This window comes from Globicephala melas, chromosome 10 (genome assembly GCF_963455315.2).
Source record: "Globicephala melas chromosome 10, mGloMel1.2, whole genome shotgun sequence".
Classification (NCBI taxonomy): Eukaryota; Metazoa; Chordata; class Mammalia; order Artiodactyla; family Delphinidae; genus Globicephala; species Globicephala melas.
The window spans coordinates 67,859,290-67,882,391 of record NC_083323.1 but is presented as its reverse complement, the minus strand read 5'-3'; the positions used below and the strand labels follow the sequence as shown (position 1 = coordinate 67,882,391).

The following is a 23,102-nucleotide window of genomic DNA, read 5'->3' as shown; positions in this document are numbered from 1 at the left end:
ACCGAGTTAATCTCCCTGTGCTATGCTGCTGCTTCCCACTAACTATCTGTTTTACATTTGGTAGTGTATATATGTCCATGTCACTCTCTCACTTCATCCTAGCTTACCCTTCCCCCTCCCCTTGTCCTCAAGTCCATTATCTATGTCTGTGCCTTTATTCCTGTCCTGCCCCTAGGTTCTTCATAAACATTTTTTTTTACATTCCATATACATGTGTTAGCATACGGTATTTGTTTTTCACTTTCTGACTTACTTCATTCTGTATGACAGACTCTAGGTCCATCTACCTCACTACAAATAACTCAATTTTGTTTCTTTTTATGGCTGAGTAATATTCCACTATATATATGTGACACATCTTCTTTATCCATTCATCATGCGATGGACACTTAGGTTGTTTCCATGTCCTGGCTATTGTAAATAGAGCTGCAATGAATATTGTGGTACATGACTCTTTTTGAATTATGGTTTTCTCAGGGTATATGTCCAGTAGTGTGATTGCTGGGTCGTATGGTAGTTCTATTTTTATTTTTTTAAGGAACCTCCATACTGTTCTCCATAGTGGCTGTATCAATTTACATTCCCACCAACAGTGCAAGAGGGTTCCCTTTTCTCCACACCCTCTCCAGCATTTGTTGTTTGTAGATTTTTTGATGATGGCCATTCTGACTGGTGTGAGGTGATACCTGACTGTAGTTTTGATTTGCATTTCTCTAATGATTAGTGATGTTGAGCATTCTTTCATGTGTTTGTTGGCAATCTGTATATCTTCTTTGGAGAAATGTCTATTTAAGTCTTCTGTCCATTTCTGGATTGGGTTGTTTGTTTTTTGATATTGAGCTGCACGAGCTGCTTTTAAATATTGTAGATTAATCCTTTGTCAGTTGCTTCATTTGCAAATATTTTCTCCCATTCTAGGGTTGTTTTTTCATCATGTTTATGGTTTTATGGTGCAAAAGACTTTAAGTTTCATTAGGTCCCATTTGTTTATTTTTGTTTGTATTTCCATTTCTCTAGGAGGTGGGTCAAAAAGGATCTTGCTGTGATTTATGTCATGGAGTGTTCTGCCTATGTTTTCCTTTAAGAGTTTGATAGGGTCTGGCCTTACATTTAGGTCTTTAATCCATTTTGAGTTTATTTTTGTGTATGGTATTAGGGAGTGTTCTAATTTCATTCTTTTACATGTAGCTGTCCAGTTTTCCCAGCACCACTTATTGAAGAGGCTGTCTTTTCCCCATTGTACATTCTTGCCTCCTTTATCAAAAATAAGGTGACCATATGTGCGTGGGTTTACCTCTGGGCTCTCTATCCTGTTGCATTGATCTATATTTCTGTTTTTGTGCCAGTACCATACTGTCTTGATGACTGTAGCTTGGTAGTATAGTCTGAAGTCAGGGAGCCTGATTCCTCCAGCTCCGTTTTTTTTTTCTCAAGATTGCTTTGGCTATTCGGGGTCTTTTGTGTTTCCATAAAAATTGTGAAATTTTTTGTGCTAGTTCTGTGAAAAATACCAGTGGTAGTTTGATAAGGATTACATTGAATCTGTAGATTGCTTTTGGTAGTATATATAGTAGGATTAATTTGCTATCAACTTCTTTCTTAGGACTGCTTTTGGTGCATCCCATAGGTTTTGGGTCATGTGTTCTCGTTGTCATTTTTTTCTATGTGTTTCTGTATTTCATCTTCGATTTCTTTAGTGATCTCTTGGTTATTTAGTAGCATATTGTTTAGCCTTCATGTTTTTGTGTTTTTTACAGTATTTTTCCTGTAATTGCTTTCTAATCTCATAGCGTTGTGGTCAGAAAAGATGCTTGATACAATTTCAGTTTTCTTAAATTTACCAAGGTGTGACCCAAGATATGATCTATCCTGGAGAATGTTCCATGAGCACTTGAGAAAAATGTGTCTTCTGTTGTTTTTGGATGGAATGTCATATAAATATCAGTTAAGTCCATCTTGTTTAATGTATCATTTAAAGCTTGTGTTTCCTCATTTATTTTCATTTTGGATGATCTGTCCATTGGTGAAAGTGTGGTGTTAAAGTCCCCTACTATGATTGTGTTACTGTTGACTTCCCCTTTTATGGCTGTTAGCATTTGCCTTATGTATTGAGGTGCTCCTCTGTTGGGTGCATATTTACAATTATTATGTCTTCTTCTTGGATCGATCCCTTGATCATTATGTAGTGTCCTTCTTTGTCTCTTGTAATAGTCATTATTTTAAAGTCTATTTTGTCTGATATGAGAAGTGCTACTCCAGCTTTCTTTTGATTTCCATTGGCATGGAATATCTTTTTCCATCCCCTCACTTTCAGTCTGTATATGTCCCTAGGTCTGAAGTGGGTCTCTTGTAGATAGCATATACATGGGTTTTGTTTTTGTATCCATTCAGCCAGTCTGTGTCTTGTGGTTGGAGCATTTAATCCATTTACATTTAAGGTAGTTATTGATAGGTATGTACCTATTACCATTTTCTTAATTGTTTTGGGTTTGTTATTGTAGGTCTTTTCCCTCTTTTGTGTTCCCTGCCTAGAGAAGTTCCTTTAGCATTTGTTGTAAAGCTGGTTTGGTGGTGCTGAATTCTGTTAGCTTTTGTTTGTCTGTAAAGTTTTAAATTTTTCTGTCAAATCTGAATGAGATCCTTGCTGAGTAGAGTAATCTTGGTTGTAGGTTTTTCCCTTTCATCACTTTAAATATGTCCTACCACTCCCTTCTGGCTTGCAGAGTTTCTGCTGAAAGATCAGCTGTTAACCTTATGGGGATTCCCTTGTATGTTATTTGTTGTTTTTCCCTTGCTGCTTTTAATATTTTTTCTTTGTATTTAATTTTTGATAGTTTGATTAATATGTGTCTTGGCACATTTCTCCTTGGATTTATCGTGTATGGGACTCTCTGCACTTCCTGGACTTGATTAATTATTTCCTTTCCCATATTAGGGAAGTTTTCAATTATAATCTCTTCAGATATTTTCTCAGCCCCTTTATTTTTCTCTTCTTCTTCTGGGACCCCTATAATTCAAATGTTGGTGTGTTTAATATTGTCCCAGAGGTCTCTGAGACGGTCCTCAATTCTTTTCATTCTTTTTTCTTTATTCTGCTCTGCGGTAGTTATTTCCACTATTTTATCTTTCAGGTCACTTATCCGTTCTCCTGCCTCAGTTAATCTGCTATTGATTCCTTCTAGAGAATTTTTAATTTCATTTATTGTGTTGTTAATCATTGTTTGTTTGCTCTTTAGTTCTTCTTGGTCCTTGTTAAATGTTCCTTGTATTTTCTCCAATCTGTTACCAAGATTTTGGATCATTTTTACTATCATTACTCTAAATTCTTTTTTCAGGTAGGCTGCCTATTTCCTCTCCATTTGTTTGGTCTGGTGGGTTTTTACCTTGCTCCTTCATCTGCTGTGTGTTTCTCTATCTTCTCATTTTGCTTCACTTACTATGTTTGGGGTCTCCTTTTCACAGGCTGCAGGTTCGTAGTTCCCACTGTTTTTGGTGTCTGCCCCCAGTGGCTAAGGTCGGTTCAGTGGGTTGTGTAGGCTTCCTGGTGGAGGGAACTGGTGCCTGTGTTCTGGTGGATGAGGCTGGATCATGTCTTTCTGGTGGGCAGGACCACATCCTGTGGTGTGTTTTGGGGTGTCTGTGACCTTGTCATGATTTTAGGCAGGCTCTCTGCTAATGGATGGGGTTGTGTTCCTGTCTTGCTAGTTGTTTGGCATAGGGTGTCCAGCACTGTAGCTTGCTGCTCGTTGAGTGGAGCTGGGTCTTAGGGTTGAGATGGAGTTTTCTGGGAGAGCTTTTGTTGTTTGATATTATGTGGAGCTGGGAGGTCTCTGGTGGACCAATGTCCTGAACTTGGCTCTCCCACCTCAGAGGCACAGGCCTGACACCCGGCTGGAGAACCAAGATGCTGTCTGCCACATGGCTCAGAAGAAAAGGGAAAAAGAAAGAAAGAAAGAAAGAAAGAAAGAAAGAAAGAAAGAAAGAAAGAAAGAAAGAAAGAAAATAAAGTTATTAAAATAAAAAAATAATTATTAAAAATTAAAAAGTAATAAAGAAGAGAAAGAAAGAAGAGAGCAACCAAACCAAAAAACAAATCCAACAATGATAACAAGCGCTAAAAACTATACTAAAATAAAGAAAAAAAAAAAAAGACAGAACCCTAAGATAAATGGTAAAAGCAAAGCTATACAGAAAGAAATCACACAAAGAAGCATACACACTCACAAAAAGAGAAAAAAGAAAATAATATATATATTGTTGCTCCCAATGTCCACCTCCTCAATTTGGGATGTTTCGTTGTCTATTCAGGTATTCCACAGATGCAGGGCACATCAAGTTGATTGTGCAGATTTAATCCGCTGCTCCTGAGGCTGCTGGGAGAGATTTCCCTTTCTCTTCTTTGTTTGCACAGCTGTCCGGATTCAGCTCTGGATTTGGCCCTGCCTCTGCGTGTAGGTCACCTGAGGGCGTCTGCTCAGACAGGACAGGGTTAAAGGAGCAGCTGCTTGGGGGGCTCTGGCTCACTCAGGCCATACGGAGTGTGGGGCGAGCCTGCGGCGGAAGAGGGCAGCATAACGTTGCAACAGCCTGAGGCGCGCCGAGTGTTCTCCCGTTGAAGTTGTCCCTGGATCACGGGACCCTGGCAGTGGCGGGCTGCACAGGTTCGCGGGAGGGGAGGTGGGGATATGACCTGTGCTCACACACAGGCTTCTTGGTGGCGGCAGCAGCAGCCTTAGCGTCTCATGCCTGTCTCTGGGGTCTGCGCTTATAGCCGCGGCTCATGCCCGTCTCTGGAGCTCGTTTAGGCGGTACTCTGAATCCCCTCTCCTCGTGCACCCCGAAACAGTGTTCTCTTGCCTCTTCCACAGGTCCAGAGTTTTTCCTGGAGTCCCTCCCGGCTAGCCGTGGCGCTCTAGCCCCTTCAGGCTGTGTTCACGCCGCCAACCCCAGTCCTCTCCCTGCGCTCCGACCGAAGCCCGAGCCTTAGCTCCCAGCCCCGCCCGCTCCGGCGGGTGAGCAGACAAGCCTCTGTGGCTGGTGAGTGCCGGTCGGCAGTGATCCTCCATGAGGGAATCTCTCCGCTTTGCCCTCCACACCCCTGTTGCTGCGCTCTCCTCCATGGCTCTAAAGCTTCCCTTCTGCCCACCCCACCGTGTCCACCAGTTAAGGTGCTTCCCGGTGTGTGGAAACCTTTCCTCCTTCACAGCTCCCTTCCACTGGTGCAGGTCCGTCCCTATTCTTTTGTCTCTGTTTTTTCTTTTGCTCTATCCAGGTACGTGGGGAGTTTCTTGCCTTTTGGGAGGTCTGAGGTCTCCTGCCAGTGTTCAGTAGGTGTTTTCTAGGCGTTTTTCCACATGTAGATGTATTTCTGATGTATTTGTGGGGAGGAAGGCGATCTCCACGTCTTACTCTTCCGCCATCTTGAAGGTCTGGCTCCTGAAGCAAACTTTTACAAGCTGTCCTGGTGCAGCACCCAAAGCTGTAAATAAATATAGTTCTGCTATTGGGTGAGGCAAGTGTATCATTAGTTAACATGCAGAGAAGTGCAGTTCCTGCCTGCTCCTCATTGTGGGTTTGATGTGGGCTGTGGCTTTTCCACAGAGACTTTGGATTTTAAATGATCTTTTACCTACTTGCTGTATTTTAAGGAGAGCCTGCCTTCTCTCTGCAGATTTCATCAATGTATACTTTATCAGAATGCACAGTTTAAAACATTCACTTATTCAAGTTTATCTAACACAGATAACTGCTAATTTGTTTCTGCTGCATTTGGGATAATCTATCTGTAGGCCTTTCTGTGTTATCTTGAATAATTGAGAGCCTGCTGGTACACAGAGCCACAGTGCTATAGAAGCTGCTGCTGAGCTTCCAGGAGGCTCCCTTTACTGGAGGAAGATTGAGAGTGATTCTGGCTGGCTAGAAAAAGTGTCCATGAAGGCTGTAATAGACCTTGAGAAAGGAAATCTGTTTCACCAAGACAGAATAATGATTCATATGTAAGGAAGGGAAATATTTTTCAAGTATCATTTTATTTTTTAACGTTCCTTAGTTTATCAACTTTCAGTAGGAGGCTTTCTGAGTCTTAGTTTTCTCATTTATAAAATGAAGTAGCAATAACTGCCTTCAAGTCTACAGTTTCGTGAAGATCAAGTAGTTAGGGGAATGCAAAAGCTCCTATAAATTTGCACACCATTCTAAGGCATTATTTTCTTTCTTGGTGTTTTTTTTTTTTGCCTTTTTATTACTTTGATAACTTCCTGAACTAAATACTACTACTTGAATACAACATATACCTAACTATGTTACATAGTTAGAGGACTTTTAAAAAATTTTTATCTTTTATCTTTTATTTTTTTCTGTGCAGAAAGGAAATCAGCCTGCAGTCACTCATGTCCAGTTTCAAAATTATCTTGTAGAATTAAGTAGTTGAGGCTTTGCAGAAGCCTGGGGAACATGAGGAATGGCAGGTGAGTCCCCATTCCTTCTGGATGTGCAATTCCTAAGGAAAAAGTTATATCGCCCACTTCCAGTTAGTTGTGCCTTGGAACCGGGTGCAGGGGTCCCTGAAGACGCACCTGCAGTCCCAGAGGCAGTGCTTTCCTTTAGCCACTTTTCCATTGAGCCAGAGTGTGTGACCTCTTTCTGCTGCAGGTTCTCAAAGTGATTGTGTTTCACTGCTCTCATGAACACATCTTGTAAAAGAAACAAGGTTGTCTTTTAAACTTGTGCTCCTGTTGACAAGAAAAATAAAACCCAGTCTACTTTCAGGACCTTAAGTCCTGAAAAGGATTCTTAACAAAAATGAAAACGATTGACTTCTCTTATGTCCTAATGAGAAGTCAATCCTCTCCATTTATGTTAAGAATGCTTTTGTATCAACTTCCCATTTTTCATGTAGAAGTACAGCATATTATGAAGAAAGAGAATCGGTATTGATAAATAGGCCATTTATGCTTTTTCTGTCTGGGACTAGAAAATTCTAACTAGCAGGGCTGGTTAAATAGAGAATTCTAAAACGCATAATGAGCAGATGCTTGTTAAATCCACTTTTTAATGCTTGTTTTTTGTTTTTGTTATTATTATAATCATGACATGCAATACCCATCTTGTGTACGTGACAGCCTGCAACTTTTTGGTCTGCTATACCTTCCTATATATTTTATGCCTGGCTATGTCAGTAACACAGATATTATTAAATAAGGCCAGGATTTATTTTATTCTCCATCTATAGGTTATGCTCCAGTTCAAAGTTTATAGAGATGAAGGGAATTTAGACCAATTATTTTCATATGATTTATAACAAAAAAGCACTTGTGAATTCTTTTGTGTCAGTAGGGAGGGTAAGAAATCTGTTTGCATTTTTGCTTATATATATTATTTGACCAAATAAATATAGGCTGAATGTTTAGTTTTTTAATCAGAAATTAAGTGTGGTGCTAAATGAAGTAGGTTAGATTCTCTAGACTCTCTCTCTCTCTCTCTCTTTTTTTTTTTTTGGAGCAGAGAAAGTTTTATTGCAGGGCCAAGCGAGGAGAATGGGCAGCTCATGGCTCGTGTCAAGAAACCTGAACTCCCTGATGGTTTCCAGGGAGTAGTTTTTATAGAAAAGATTTGGGGTGAGGGCTACAGGATATGTGACTTTCTTCAGATTGGTTGGTGGGGAGGTAACAGGGCGGTGCTACAGGAATCTTGTGCTCAGCCTGCAGTTACCATCCTTCACCTGGGTGAGGGCCTTAGTAGCCATTGGCCACATGTGACTATTGAGCACTTGATGTGAGGCTGGTACAAATTGACATGTGTTGGACAAGTAAAATGCACACCAGGATGAGTACAAAAAAAGATGTAAAATATTTTACTAATAATTTTTATATTGATTACATGTTGAAATGATATTTTGGATATATTGATTAAGATATATTATTAAAATCAATTTCACTCTTGCTTTGATTTTTGACTGTGGTTCCTAGAATATTTAAAATTACATATGAATCTCATTATATTTCTATTACACAGTAGTGCTCTAAACAGTCTTGGTATATAGATGTATTGTTTAGATCCTTCCCTTCATCGAGTTCCCTCATTTAACCCCTGATTTTGAGGGCAATTTAGGGAGATGTGCACTTTCTGGAAGCATTAATTTTCATTGTTTCACATCAAAAATTTCATTAGAATTATTTCAAAAGTTTTCTGATTTCTTAGAGGTTTCATTTATAGAAAGTCGATTTTAAACTCACTTTGGATCAGTGAGTATGAACATTATGCAGTTTAGCTGTGTGTATAAAGGAGGCTCTTCTTAGGGAGAGGGCACCGTCTTGTGGAATGTACTGACTATAGCAGTTTATTTCAACGATCAGTTGTAGTTTTTAAGATCCTGGAATAGGCAAGTAATTTATTTCAGATATTTGGAGAAAGAAACTAAGATTAATGATAAAGATATCCACTTTTCTGTAGCATCTTCTTTCACAACTAGGTATCATTTCAGTTCTGGGACTTATTTTTCCTGGTTATGCAATGCTTAGTTTGAGACAGTGTAATAACATGCTGATTTGGTATGCTTTTTAAAAATAATGAAGCTCCCATTCAAGTGCTTGACCTATTTTTTTCCCTCCCCAAATTTCCAACTGAGACTTCTGTATTTCATTATAAAAAGAGTTCTGTATTTTTGTCTTTTTTCTTTGCAAAACATGAGGGTGTTGAAATTATTTGATCCAAACAAGTAAGCTTCATTGGATAAATGAGGGAGAAAAGATAAACAAACAAGTCATTAAATTCTCAAGAAATAATTTTAGTTATTTTGTAGACACAAATTTTAAAAAGGGAAACTGTTGAAAGAGTCTGGTTCATGTATTTCTTGTTTTTTTTTTTATGTTTCTTCTTGATGTATTATGTGTACATATAAAGACGAAGTATTCAATTTATATCTTTTCATCATCACATTTCATATTCAAAGCCTGTCAAAAGTAACTGCCAAACCACTGAGATCTTAATACTGAGAACAGAATAGATTTCTCACGATTTGGAATTACAAACAAGTCCAGCAAAACAATTAGGATATGAGGCAACATCCAGCCAATCAGTTAACCAAAATTCTCCAAAGCATTTGTTGCCTTTTTAAGCTGATGTAAGAGAGACTAAATAAAAAGAATGGCTATGAGGGAATGGGTCAGTTGGATTTTCCTTTCATTTGGAGTCCCTGGCAGCCCATTTCTAAAATTGTGGTTGTTTTATGCATATTACCTTCTTCGGAATCCAACAATAATATTAAAAACTATGAAAACATAACACAGATACCAGGACAAGACAGAACCAAGGAACTAGCCAACCAAATCTGTCCTAAGAAGGAAACATGAGATTGGCCTACTGCATTAGAGAAAGGAGCCAAAAGTTACCCATATTGACAGCGAGGAGGTGAAATAATTGTTTCATTCTTATGAAAATATTATTGCTCTCTATTGCTTTTTCGTTAAAAAGCTTTCATGCATTTCAATGTGGGAACAGACTTTAAAGTCACTATTTAATATTACATAGTATTTAATTTATTTATTAGATAAATAAATTCTCGAAATAAAAGATTCATTCAAACTCACTTTCCCAAAAAGTCAATTTTTAAATTTACAATATTAGTTTTAGTCATAGCTATTGTTCAGTTCTATTTCCAGAAATATATGCTTGTTTCACCGCCTCCAGTAAAGCCTTCTGTTGATGAGAGACCTTGACCCATGTCCTTTCAAGAGGACAACATTTTTTTTGTAGTGATTATCCATTTAAGTGGAGTCTTCCAAGCAACTGTCTCCACCGTCTCTCTTTGTTCTTGCTCCACTCCTACTGTTTTCGTTTTTCTGTCCCATCCCATTTGTGAAAGCAAGGCAGTGAGCCAAAAAACACCTCATGGATTAGTAGCAACCACAGTCACTTGAGAGCAGGGTGGCCACCTGGCCTCTTTTTTGGTGTGAACAATTCAGCTCTGTGTCTATTGGTCCTAGTCAGGGCGGGCTCTGTAAGGACACTGTTTGAGAACAAGGTGCCCCACGGCCAGGTAGGCTTGTTGTCAACACGTGAGTGCTTCAAAGAGAACAGGATGCAGCTTCCCCCTTTGCTGTTCTCTTGCTCTTGATAGAGATGGAAGGGCCTCACCTATTTTCAATGAGGTGTTCAATGGTCGCACCAGCTGTCATTCTTTCCCAAAGTAGGAATCAGGACTACTGCTTGGAACAAAGCTAGAATCCAGTTCTCAGGAGGAGATTTCCTAGGAGAAAATGTTATTTGGTATCTTGTAAGTAGCTTTTCTCTAGGGACAGTAATGATTAATGCAGGCTAAGAATAAAGAATGTACTTTTCTTCCTGCTATTTCCTGCAATGTACACAAAACTGCTTGAAACAAGTCGTTGCAGGTTGTTGAAACAGCATCATGCAAAATTAAATAGTTGGAAGGCAACCTTTGGTGGCAAATATAGGGGCTTTTACAAGAAGCTAAACTAAATAGGCTTTTTAAAAAGGTGCAGCTGGAGTCTGCTTAGGGTTCAGTCTGCTTTGTGACCAGGACTTTGAGCCAGTGTGAGACACATGAGAGCTCAGAACAGGGGGCCCAACTGCAGGAGAGACAAACACTCAGACTCCAGCAGATCTAATGTGCTGCTTCTCACTGCCAGCCCTGGAGGACAGGAAGGGGTAGCAGAAATTACATTCATTTGGAATCAGTGAGGGCTGGTGTAGCCTCAATACCCAGGAAAAAGTCAGTCTACTCAAGGATGACAGGGGTGAGAAGACAGATTCCGTGGACTAGGCGTGGAAGCAAAGGGAATGTGGTATTGAAGAGTAGATTGAAGATCAAATCAGGGATTAAAGATTCCTTCTTTCTGCTATGCTCTGCAGGCGGTGGTCTCTTAGATGGCTCTGTGTGTCTTTGTATTGCTGGTATGCCAGAGGTAGCCTCTGTATGGGGCACACCTGTAGAAGAGGGGTGAAGCAAAAGAGATCTTACAGAACAATACAAAATATCTATATGCAGAAAAACTAAGTTAAATATTTGTTCTACCACTTAACAGATGGGTAGCTTTGAACAAATTGCTTTCTCTGAGTATCACCAGTTTCATATCTGCAAAAGGGCATAATACCTACCTCATAGTGGTTTTTTGAGGATTAAATATAATATAGTATATAAAACACTCCACATTGTACCTGGCATGTTGTAAGTGCTCAGTAAGTGCTAAGTTACTATTATTTATCAGATTCTATATACTATGAGTAAGACTTTCTCATACCTATTGATCAGATATATCATCCATTTACCACGCACATGTTTCATATCGCATGCTCTTCATTATTAGGAGTTTGCATCATCAGTGCAAATGCATGGCTGTTATGGGAAAGCAACTCTAAACTCCTGCCCCATTGTTAATGAGTGGAGAGAAGAGAAGGGATATTTGTTGGGCTGTTACTATATGCTTTTGTGTACGTCACCTTAGTTTACCTTTACCACAGCTTTATGAGATAGGTGCTATTATCTTTTTGTTAATAAGAAGAAACTGGGAATCAAAGAGTTTAAGCTGTCCAAGCTCACATGGATTAATGGTGGAACTGGAACAGTTTTTTTGAAAGCAGGATGTATGCTTTTTCACTTTTATCACATTTCACTTTTATTAAATAAAATAAATTTTGGGGGGAATATACTGTAATAACCACTTTGCTGAAATTGTAAAAAAAAAAAAAAAAGTAATGCATAGCTTCTATTTACATTTCATTCTTAGGACAGCGGGTGAATCATTCACCTCCCAGGCAACCGTTGGATGCCAGCTGGGAAGGGAGCATGACCCTGGTGATGGGTGAGGCAGCTCTCTTCAGCAAAGGGTCATTCTTGGAGAGGGCTGAAAGCTGAGAGCTGTCAGCTGACAGCATTCCCACCTGAAGAGAAAGCATTTTGCGGTACGCGAGCCTCTCACTGTTGCGGCCTCTCCCGTTGCGGAGCACAGGCTCTGGACGCGCAGGCTCAGAAGCCATGGCTCACGGGCCCAGCCGCTCCGCGGCATGTGGGATCTTCCCAGACCGGGGAATGAACCCGTGTCCCCTGCATTGGCAGGTGGACTCTCAACCACTGCGCCACCAGGGAAGCCCAAGAAAGCAGTTTTGAAGGGGGACTTGGTAGGTGTAGCCCAGCATCCATGACACCTTTGGTGATACGTAATTTAGAAAAAGGAGGAAAGTCACATTTAATATAGGAATACAGATTTATTTTCAGTGTTCTGTTTTCGAAGCAGTTATAAACTGTTTGAAGCTTAATTTTCTGTGTTTTCCTTTCAAATGTTAACAATTCCCTTTGCAACTTCTATACTAGGTTAACTGTTTCCACACGTTGGTTTTGCCTCTAAGACCGCTATTGAAAATCTGTCAATAAATCTCACTCCAAGCAGTGTAAAATAGTGTAAAAGTACTTTTTCTCTCCAGTTCACATGAAGAGCATTTGTACGTACAGCCATTCTGGATGGGTTTAAGATAAAACTAGTGTCTTTTTCTTTTTTCATCAGGTTTTAGGCCTAGAGATAAGGACTTTATCTAAGGATTATTTTCATATGAATATTATTAAAGAAGGCACTGATTCAGTTCAATTCAATTAGGTATCATGTTATATATATTCTAAAAGTATTTTAGAAATTCCTATTACTTTTTTATCTAAAGAAGAAATCTGGGTAGAAAGATAGTGCTTTTTGTTACTCTTATTGGTTCCTTAATGATTTTTTCCAGAGAGGTGATCATGGACCTTGCCTCTTCTCTTCCAGAACCTCCTCCTCTGCCCCTCGTAGCCTCTTACTTTACTGAGAGGTATGAGATAATCATATTTGACATCTCTCCATTTCCTTCTTCCATACTGCAAGCTCTGTGTGTTTTTTATATGACCTTTCTTCTTTCCTTACCATTTGTCAAGTACATACGATGTGTTAGGTTCTCTTCTAGGTGCTTAGAATATGCCAAAGAACAAAACACACTGAAGTCCCTGCCCTCACTGAGCTCACAGAATAACGTACATTTATATTAAATAGGTCCTTATTTCCATTCTTAGGTCCATCTCTTAAATGTTTTCTTTGGGAAATTGCTCTTGAATCTATAAACTTTCTAAAAGTATACTCATATTCACTTACTTTAATATATATATATATTTATAATCAGGCTACCCTAAAACCACCACACTCTCTTATTTTTCTCCTCCATTGTCTGAGTAGTCTGCATCTAGTGTCTCATCTTCTTTAGTTCTCCTTCATTCCTTGTAATCCAATGTCTTACCTTGAAAGTTTGCAAAATTTTTTCTGGGAAACTATACTCACACATTTACCTCTTTTAGCTTCCACTGCTGCCATCCTGCCTCTCTCGGACCATTGCAACAGACTCTTTCCTAACGGGCCTCTTTAGCAGTAATTACTTCGGTCTTCAAGTCTACCTTATAAGCTGCTGGCAGAATATGCTTTGTGATGGGAAGTCCCCAACACCAACCCCAGTTTTGATGACTCACCAGGACTCACAGGCCACAGTAAATATTAGTACTCAACGGCTGTGATTATGTCAAAAGAATACAAAGCAAAATCCATGAGGGGCAAAGCTACATGAGGCAGAACCCTGGGGAAACCAGGCACAAGTTTCCAGAGTCCTTTCCCAGTGAAGGCACACAGAACACATGCAATTCTTCCAGAAAGGAGTTGTAACACCATGTGTGAAATGTTGCCAGCCCAGGAAACACATTACAGACTCAGTGCACAGAGTTTTTATTGAGGGCTGGTCACACAGGCACCCTCTGCCTCTGGCACATATCCAAATTCCAGACTCCCAAAAGGGAAGCATGTTTTCATTTTTTTATTTTTAATTTTAATTTTTTTTAATTCACAATGAAAGCAAATTTTATTTTACTGTCTTTTGTATTTAGTTTCCTTTACCATAGCACTAGAGTTTAAATTATATCAATTTGACTCATTTGGCTTAATTTCACACTTAAGAGACAATGCAAATTTGGAAATCACACTTATACGTGGCATACAGTTGAAATGTTTTTAGCATGGTCATATTATTTACACAAACAGTTTAGGTACAACGAGACAGCCTTATTAGTTATAGAATGGTGAGAATTTCCAAATCCAAATTCCCACATGCCAGCCAAGGGCCAACTTTGCAAGTAGGCCTTTCTAAGGATGGCAGTTTAGGCCCTCTATGTTAACTCTGGTCTGCACACTCCTCTTGAAGAGTATCTCTGATATTCATTCATTCACTAAATATTTATTAAATATCTGCAGTGTATTGAATACAGTGTTAGGTACTAGAGATGCAGTAGTGAGCAAAATAGATAAAATCCCTATCTTGGATAATACAATTTCAGGTGGTAATCAAGGTTATGAAATAAAATAAAGTAGTTTAATGAGATAAAGCAGTTTAATGAGATGGGGTGGACACTCTTTTAGATGGAGTCACAAGGGAAGGCCTGTCTGAAGAGGTGAAATTTTAGTAGAGACTAAAAAGAGGATTTTTGCAGAGGGAATAGCAAGTGAAATGCCCAGAGATGAAAACAGCAAGAAGATTACTACAGCTGAAGTGGAATGTGGAAGATTACTACAGCTAAGAGAGTGGAAGGAGATAAGTTTGGAGAAATTGTCAGAAACTGCACTATTTCTCAAAGCTTTTGGAACAGTGAGTGACATAATCTAACATATTTTTAAATGTTCGTATTAGTTGCTGTCAAAAACTAGGGCAAGCGTGGAAGAACACTCTGTTCTAGAAGTCTTAAGATGTCATGGAGGGTTGGACTAGAGTGGGAGCAGTGGAATAATGAGAAGGTATTATGACACTTTACTGCTTAAGAACTCCAGTCACCCAATGGCTACAGTATGTAGTTATGATACATTACTCTGAACTTCAGTGCATGTTTGATCTTGAACCAATCTCCTAACCACCCAAAATTTCTCAAAATTTCCTCTTATATACTCAATATTTAAATCAACCTAAGTTTCTAGCCATTAATTAAATATGATATATTTTCCTCACCTCCATAATTCATTTTATACTCAAGTCTTCTTGTGAAAAATTATGATCCCCTTTAGCTAGTCTTTTACATCCAGATGTTACTTATTCTTCAAAACTCCTTTTCTATGCATCCTTCCTGATTTTCCACTTTGGAATTAATTTCTCTTCCCATGCACTTCACTTCTCTACTGCCACCTACAACTCTAACTTAAACTTTGTGGCTTCAAATACCAGTTTACTTTGCTCATGATTTGTGGGTCAGAAATGCAGGAAGGGCGCAGCTACATGGTTCACCTGATGTGTCGTCAGCTAGAGTAGCTGAGACTGGAGGATCCATTTCCAAGATGGCTACTTCACTCACCTCAGTGCTTCTTGGCATTTCTCCCGCTCCACCTGGTGCCTCACCCTTCAGGGCTTTGGTTTCTCACAGCATGGCAGCCTCTCACATGGAGCCTGAGTCCTCTAAGAGACCAAGAATGGAAGCTGCCAGTTTTCCTAAAGGTTAGGTGTGGAACTGACATACCATCACTTTTATCATACTGTACTCACTGCAGTCACAGGCCAGCCCAGATTCAAGGGAACGGGGGAAAGGCTTTATTCCTTGTCAAGAGAATTACATGTGTATACAGGGAGGAAAGGAATTAATAGCAACCATTTTGGAGAACCTATCACACCATAGTACTTTACTCAAATATCTATTTTCATAGTGTTCCCTGGTATTATATGTATTTGTATAGATGTCTCATATCTCTTATTAGATTGAAAACTTTGAGGGAGGAAATAATGTTTGGTTCATCTTTGTATTGCTAGTGTCTAATCTGTTGTCTGATTTTCAATGCTCATTTCTTGAACAGAACTTACATGGCAATATTCTTAGAAAATGCATACTGAAATGAAAACATAATTCAGTTCAACAAATAATTATTGAATATCTACTAAATTCAGTAGGTAGATTAATTATAGGGTTTGAACATTTCTTACATTTGAATAGTTTTACAGTTTACAGGTGAATTAAAGTCTTTAAACATTTACTGGGTAAACTTCTGTGATGTGTGCTATGGGGGATATGAAGATTAATAACACCTTATTTAACATCCATTTTTAAATTTGATTCTCACAACCATGTTTGAGGTGTGTGGAAAGAATTTGCCAGCCTCGTATTACAGATGAGGAACAGTCAAGGGAACTTTTGGCAGATCTGGGCCTATAATTTAAGTTATTCTCTTTATTTCCAGGGCAATGATATTTCCTACACCATGTGGAGATCTAATGCTCAGGCATTAGAGGCCCTGCATAATATGGCCATAAACCTACCCTTCCATTTATACCAGTCACTACTCTTTAAGTACTGGGTATTCTTGTCCTGTGAACAGACCCAAAACATTCTCATAATTTTGCTGATGTTTCCATCTAGTTTCCCCTTACTTATTTATACTTATTAACATTTAATATTAAAATATTAATATTGATTGAGATGCTACTTGGTGAGATACTGTACTGGGCACTAGAGATACAAAGGTGAGAGGGAAATGTTCCTTACCCTCAAGGGGTTCTCAGCCAGTGTTAGAGACAGTGTCTCCTAGATAGGGCCTCATCTCTCTTCCGCTTCCTTTTCTCATCTCTTGTTGAAATCCTACTCATTTTCAGATGTCAGAAAAAATGTCACCTCCTCTATGAAGTCACTTTCATTTCTCTGGTCATCTTATCACTTTTATGTAGTAGTTTTTGTATTGTTCACAGTTTGTAATTGTATGGTTGTCTTCAATTTCTTTGAGTCTCCGACTCTGCTGACATGGAGGAAGAAGCAAAATTTGGGTTCAGTTTATAGGACCTAGTATGATATATGTACCCCCACAACTTGGAACACTGATTGAATTATAACAGCTACTCCCAGGTTGCCTTATGTACCCCTGAATTATAACAGCTACTCCCAGGTTGCCTTATGTACCCCAACAACTTGGAACACTGATTAAATTATATCAGCTACTCCCAGGTTGCCTGAAACAAACACATCTTTTGTGGTTCCCCCCTCCTAAAGACCCTTTTGGAATTCTGCCTCAGTCCATGGCCTCTGCTAATGGCCTTGGTGACCATGATTATCCCATGTGACTTCCCCTTACTGCTGTTGACTGGGCTAGGAGTGTGCACATGACCCAAGGCAATGAACTCATTAGCTGAACCATAGCTTATCAGCTGAAGCTTGTCAGATTCTCTAATGAGTTTGCACTAAGACTGGGAAGTTTCAGTTTGTGGTAGACATTCGCCCTATAATTTAATCTGCTTTTGAGTCAAACGACCGTATTGGTCTGTACACAAAGAGGGAAGACAAAAATTAGAGACTCTTGAGAGGGTGGCTTTGGCTGTAGTTGTTCCCCAGTTCAACTTCCTCTACGTTTGAACTTCACTTTAGTTTCTTTCTTTATGAGATTGCCTCTCAGATGATTAAATAAATCCTCCTTTGCTTGAGTGTTTTTTGCAATCCAGAATGCTTTGACCAAAACATTACCAGATTCAATCTTTTCTCAGTCCATATCTTCCTCAGTCTCTGACCACATTTTTAAACTGCTGGACCACGTTCTCGAAATGTATGTTTTCCTTGGCTTTTAAGGTATTGATTATTCTAATTCCTCCCTCACCTGACATCTCCTTCTGTACTTGCCTTTCTTTTTATGCTACAAAATATAGGAATTCCCTGTGGTTTTTCTCTTGGCTTTTGTTTCCTTTGCACATACTTCTCTCTTGTTCTTATCTATTCCCGTGGTATTAGCTGTCATCTCTATGAAGGTGACTATTAAATATACTTCACACGCACACACACGCACACACGCGCACACACACTTCATAGCCTTGACTTCGCTCCTAAATTCCACTGTTTGCTTATTGACATCTGAAACTCAACAAGTCAAAGTGGAATTCTTTATCTTTCCCTCCAGATGAGTTCATATAGCTACTGTATACTTTTAAAATTAATCCTATGAGTCTGAGTCCTCATGACTTTCTTATTTTCTTTTAATAGTGTTATTTTTCTCTTAGTAAAATAGTTAGAATTTTATTTATACCCTCCTGGGTACTTTCAGTGTCAATCTAGACTTTCAGGATATATTATGATTAATAATGATTGATAATAGACCCTACTTAAGTCATGATTAATAATAGTGAACCCTACTTGAAGTACACATTTCTAGACCTGGCCTAGATCTGACTATGGGGTAGGAGGTTGTTTTCATCTTATCTGTGATTCATTTTAGATATCTAGGGTGTAGGAAAATATTGACTCCAGAGTCCAAGCGGTGTGTTGATCCTGACCTAATACGCTATCCCCTAAACAGTTCTGTATGGGTGAGAGCACCTTGTGATGTTGGTATTGAATAACTTAGTTCACAATGTCCAGCACAGTAGTTATTTGTGCTCTAACAGACTGCTTCTCTTATAAAACACTTCTCTTGAAATTCAACTCCTGAACTGATTTGTTAACATTTGCAATAGAACCAGAGAGTCTGAGACCTACAGAAGGTAGGATTGGCTTTAAGATGCAAGTGGCCTTACAGGTAGTTGGAAGAGCAACCTATCTGACTAATTCAAGAACTTTCAGACTCTTAGTCCAGCTAAAGAAGACAGTAATCATCTTCCACTTGGCGTGGAGCAGCTGCCAGTCAATGGGTATATATCAAGTATACGTGATAACCAAGCATTATGGCAAGATCAAAAAGATCTTGAGAATGAAGCCTCTGCCCCCATACAGGTACTTTTCAGACTAATGAGAATTCAATACAAGGCCTAATTCAACCATGTGAGAGCAGCTGATTATTATGCTGTTTTGTTTAAACTCATATTGCTTGAAGTCTGGTCCTGAACATGTTTAATAAAGAAACCTAAAATATTTCCTTTGGCTCCAATTGAAGGCATCGTAATAGCAAAGAGCTTTGTAAGGCATGAAGTAAACATCGGATTATCTAGAGCACAGTTTCCTGAATATCTTACTGATGGGTCCTCCGTCTAGAGCACAGTGGCAATTTATATCCATGATTTGTGAAAGATTCCAAACCGTCTCCTGGACTATCAAAAGACCAGCTTATTTTCAGTATATGTTAGAGGATTTTGTTGTGTAAAACACTGGTAGTCCATATATGCATTTTGAAGTAGCAATGCTAAACAGCCTTATTTCTTTTTTAAAAAATTTTATTTATTTATTTATTTTTGGCTGTGTTGGGTCTTCGTTTCTGTGCGAGGGCTTTCTCTAGTTGAGGCGAGTGGGGGACACTCTTCATCGCGGTGCGCAGGCCTCTCACTGTCACGGCTTCTTGTTGCGGAGCACAGGCTCCAGACGCGCAGGCTCAGTAGTTGTGGCTCACGGGCCCAGTTGCTCCGCGGCATGTGGGATCTTCCCAGACCAGGGCTCGAACCCGTGTCCCCTGCATTGGCAGGCAGATTCTCAACCACTGCGCCACCAGGGAAGCCCCAGCCTTATTTCTTGATCATTCTGAATAAACAGAAGTGTACTACATAGTAAATTCAGCATATTGGACTCACATAGGAAATTGTGCTTTGTTTTCTTAATGAGCAAATTCAATGAACGGAAAGCCTTTGAAATTCATTTTAGGTGCATTTTCCCCACATTTTAATTCTTTTTGAAGTGAGAATGTACAAAAATCACTAACTTTCAGCAATTGTAAAAATAGCTGTCATTATTGAGCACTTGCTCAGTGCCTAGCAAGGGACTTTATATGCATAATTCTCTTTAGTTGTCCTGTCTTGAATTAGCAGGATCATTAGCCCTAAGTAGTGTATTAGAAAGAAAATGAGCTTCGGAGGCCATCAGATCTGGATTTGCCACCACGTAGATCTGCAACCTGTACAAACTACTTTTCTTATCTCTGAAGAGGTTTGTCATAAGGATTCATGTGTATTTGTTTTATCCTCATATGTATATTAATATAAAGCTGGTCAAAATCAGTAGCACTCAGTAAGAGTTTACACTAATCCCTTGGATGAGAATTGAAAGTGAGTTTTTATTTTGAAATTTGGAGCCCGCCTACAGTTTTCTCAATCTGTTCTCAAACTGTCTGATTCTCCTAACAGCAGTAAAGATCTACTGGTGGGATTAGACAGCTGGAGCTTGCTACCTTGTATTGCATTTGAATAAGGTATTTACATACAGTGTTTTTGGTGTATTTGCTTGCATGCGTTTTTCTTAAGATCAGCCTTAGAGATCTGCTGGGACCATGTTCTGAGGATAGGAGCAGCCACCACACAGAGGCAGATTAAGAAATTGTAGCACTGAGTGCAACTCTTTTGGGAACCATCCCTGTTAATTTATTAACTATTTAAAAAGGGAAATCAATTCGATCCTTTATTATACTTGAAGATACTCTCATGCTTTTAAAGTATTTTATATTCTTTATATTTTTTTCCAAGTTAAGAGCAATGCATACTTAGTATAGAGCATTTGAAAACTATAGAACCAAATGCTCATGCAAGAGAGAGAGAGGAAAGAAGATTAAAATCATCTGCCATTCCACCACTCTTGACTAACCAGATTACAGTTTTGATTCTGGATTTTGCCCATTTTATTAAGTATTATAAGGTAACATAATTTAAAAAGACTATATGGTTTCCCAACATATATCTATCCTGTAATTTATTAAAGCGAATCTCATTGATTACTTAGGTCATTTTTTTTTCTGTTAATATAAATGAAACATTTTTGTGTATAAATCTTTGTCTCAATGTCTGAATTTTTTAAGGGAAGACCACTAGAAAGGGAATTATTGGGTCAAAATAAATTGAATTTTTTTAAAAATCTGGAAACAAATTGTGCAATAGCTTTCTGAAAAGAATGGAACAAGTTACATTTCCACCAGTAGCATATAAGAGTTCCTTTTTTCCCAGATGCCTTCTCTTTCAACAGTAGAGCATTCATTTGGCCTTCTTTAACTTATTTGCATTTACCATTTTCCTCACCAAGAAAATTAAAGTTAAATTTGTGTTAGTGTACAAAATAAGAGAGCAAAGGAATTTCAGAACTACTAACTTTTTAGAAGGATTTATGAGGAATAAGTGAAGCATCTGAAGGCATACTTAAGATTTGTTTCAAAAAGAAAAAAGTGTATATATTCCATGAAATTATTATTAATCCTTTTGCCTAATCATTTTTTGGGGGTAGCCTAGGAGAGAACGGGATTCAATTTTCAGCAAATATTGTACCATTTCTTATGTCATTGTCTAAAATTTGTACTTCTTTTTCTGTTATGTGGTTATAATGATGTCATATATAGAGAAAATGATAATGTTAACATTTCATGGCTTTGGTAAGACTATTGATTATTCAACCTACATAAGTTTAGAAATCTATCAAAAATCCTTTTTGATCAATTATGCATTCCGTTGGTATTGGTGAATTTCCAGTGGGTTGTTGTATATCTTGAGACAGAGTCAGGCGAGACAGTGTTCACTCCATTGGAACAGAGGAAGTTTAGGGGATCTGGAAGTTGGAACTAGACATGCCCTTGAGTGGAGGATGGGATGGGATAGGATGTGGGACCAGGACATAACTACAGACACCGGGGGGGGAATCCATTCAGGAAAGTACTTTGGGGTACACAGAGAACAGATGTAATGGTTTTATCAAGACAGAGAACCAGGCACAGAGGGAAGTGAGCAAGAGACCCAGTTACCGCAGCAAGAGGATCAATTGGGACTTGGTTTCAGGAACAAGCCAGAAGCCTAGTTGTTAAAACTTTGCCAAAGGATCAGTTATCAGAGTTGGACTAAGTAAGTTTGACCTGATATCTAGTGCCCTGTATTGAGCCAAAGTTCCCGTCTCATGAGGATGCTATTGATCCAAAGCCTGAGATAAGACTGAACATCCAGGAGAGATTAAATGGCTCCCACTGTGGAGAAAGGAGACATGGGGGTAAGAGGGTATTGGAACCAGACAGACCACAATAGTATCACTGAAAAGTGACTATCAATGTTTTAGAAGAAGTTAGATGGATATATGGTGACCTAGAGGAGACAGGCCTCGATTTAGTGCTATTTAACACTCACATTAAATTGATAAATTAGAGAACAAGCCATTAATTACTCAAATGACATTAAATAAAAATAGTAGCTTGTAATTTGGGAAATAAGATTTCAATATTATCTTGAAAAACTGGATAAATGATTAAAACCCAACAGTAGATAAGCGAGGACAAATGCCCAACAGTAATTTAAATAGAAAAACAAGTGCTACCAATCACGTATTTCTACTAAATTACAGACTAAAGGATTGAAGACCTTTATTTTATGGTTGACCTTTTCTGGAAAACTAATGAGCTATTAATGGAATTTTTAAATTGTGACATTCATAATTTTATTCTTACCAGTTTTAATATCTCTTGAAATTTACTTGATTTTGTAGTGTCCAGTTACATTTAGAACAAGAGTAAAATATATATCAGACCTCTCTTGGTGCTACTTGGCAGGTGCTTTTCAGAATAAGTATTATGTTTTTTTGGCTCCAAGTTAAAGAAAGTGGATACCATGAAATTATGAAAAGGAAAATCTGGTTTCTCTAGTGCTGGTTGGGAAAAGGTCACTAAGCACTACTGATTACTGCTTCTTCTGGTATTTTAATAAGAACTTTTATAAGGTATTGAGTTTTGAGGACATGAGGCCAATTGAATACAAAAGGGAACTATTGAATATAGAACAGAGAAAAATACAAATTAGCTTAGAAGACATCGGAATGAGTTATCCCACTTTTCTTAAATGGAAATATCAGTGCAGCAGAAAATTTTATTTGAATGATTTTCATGTGTTGCACTAATAATCTGCCTTCAATTTCATTTAATTGTTACAAGACTTGAAAAAATATAACCCATTGAAGTGGATTTTTAGATAAAGACAAGATGAAGAGGTTAGTGATAAGGGAACATTTATAGCCTAAGATGTGGGCTTTTCAGGAGCTCTGACGTTAGGGAAAATGTAAAAATGTCTGACATAACTGCACTTTTTTAAAAAAGTTTCTGCCAGTGGGCTCTTTTTCTTGGAGATGATTCAACCCAAGTAACACTCTATCTGGCGGCTCAGCTCTGCCTGGGCCATTTATATGCCTAGCCATG

The 23,102-nt window shown here is 38.6% G+C and overlaps 1 protein-coding gene across 3 annotated transcripts in view; it reads left to right on the top strand.

Annotated features, from left to right (window-relative positions):
- Positions 1-23,102, top strand: part of TMEM117 (transmembrane protein 117) — a 537,774-nt gene that overhangs the window by 36,449 nt on the left and 478,223 nt on the right. The window lies entirely within an intron of this gene.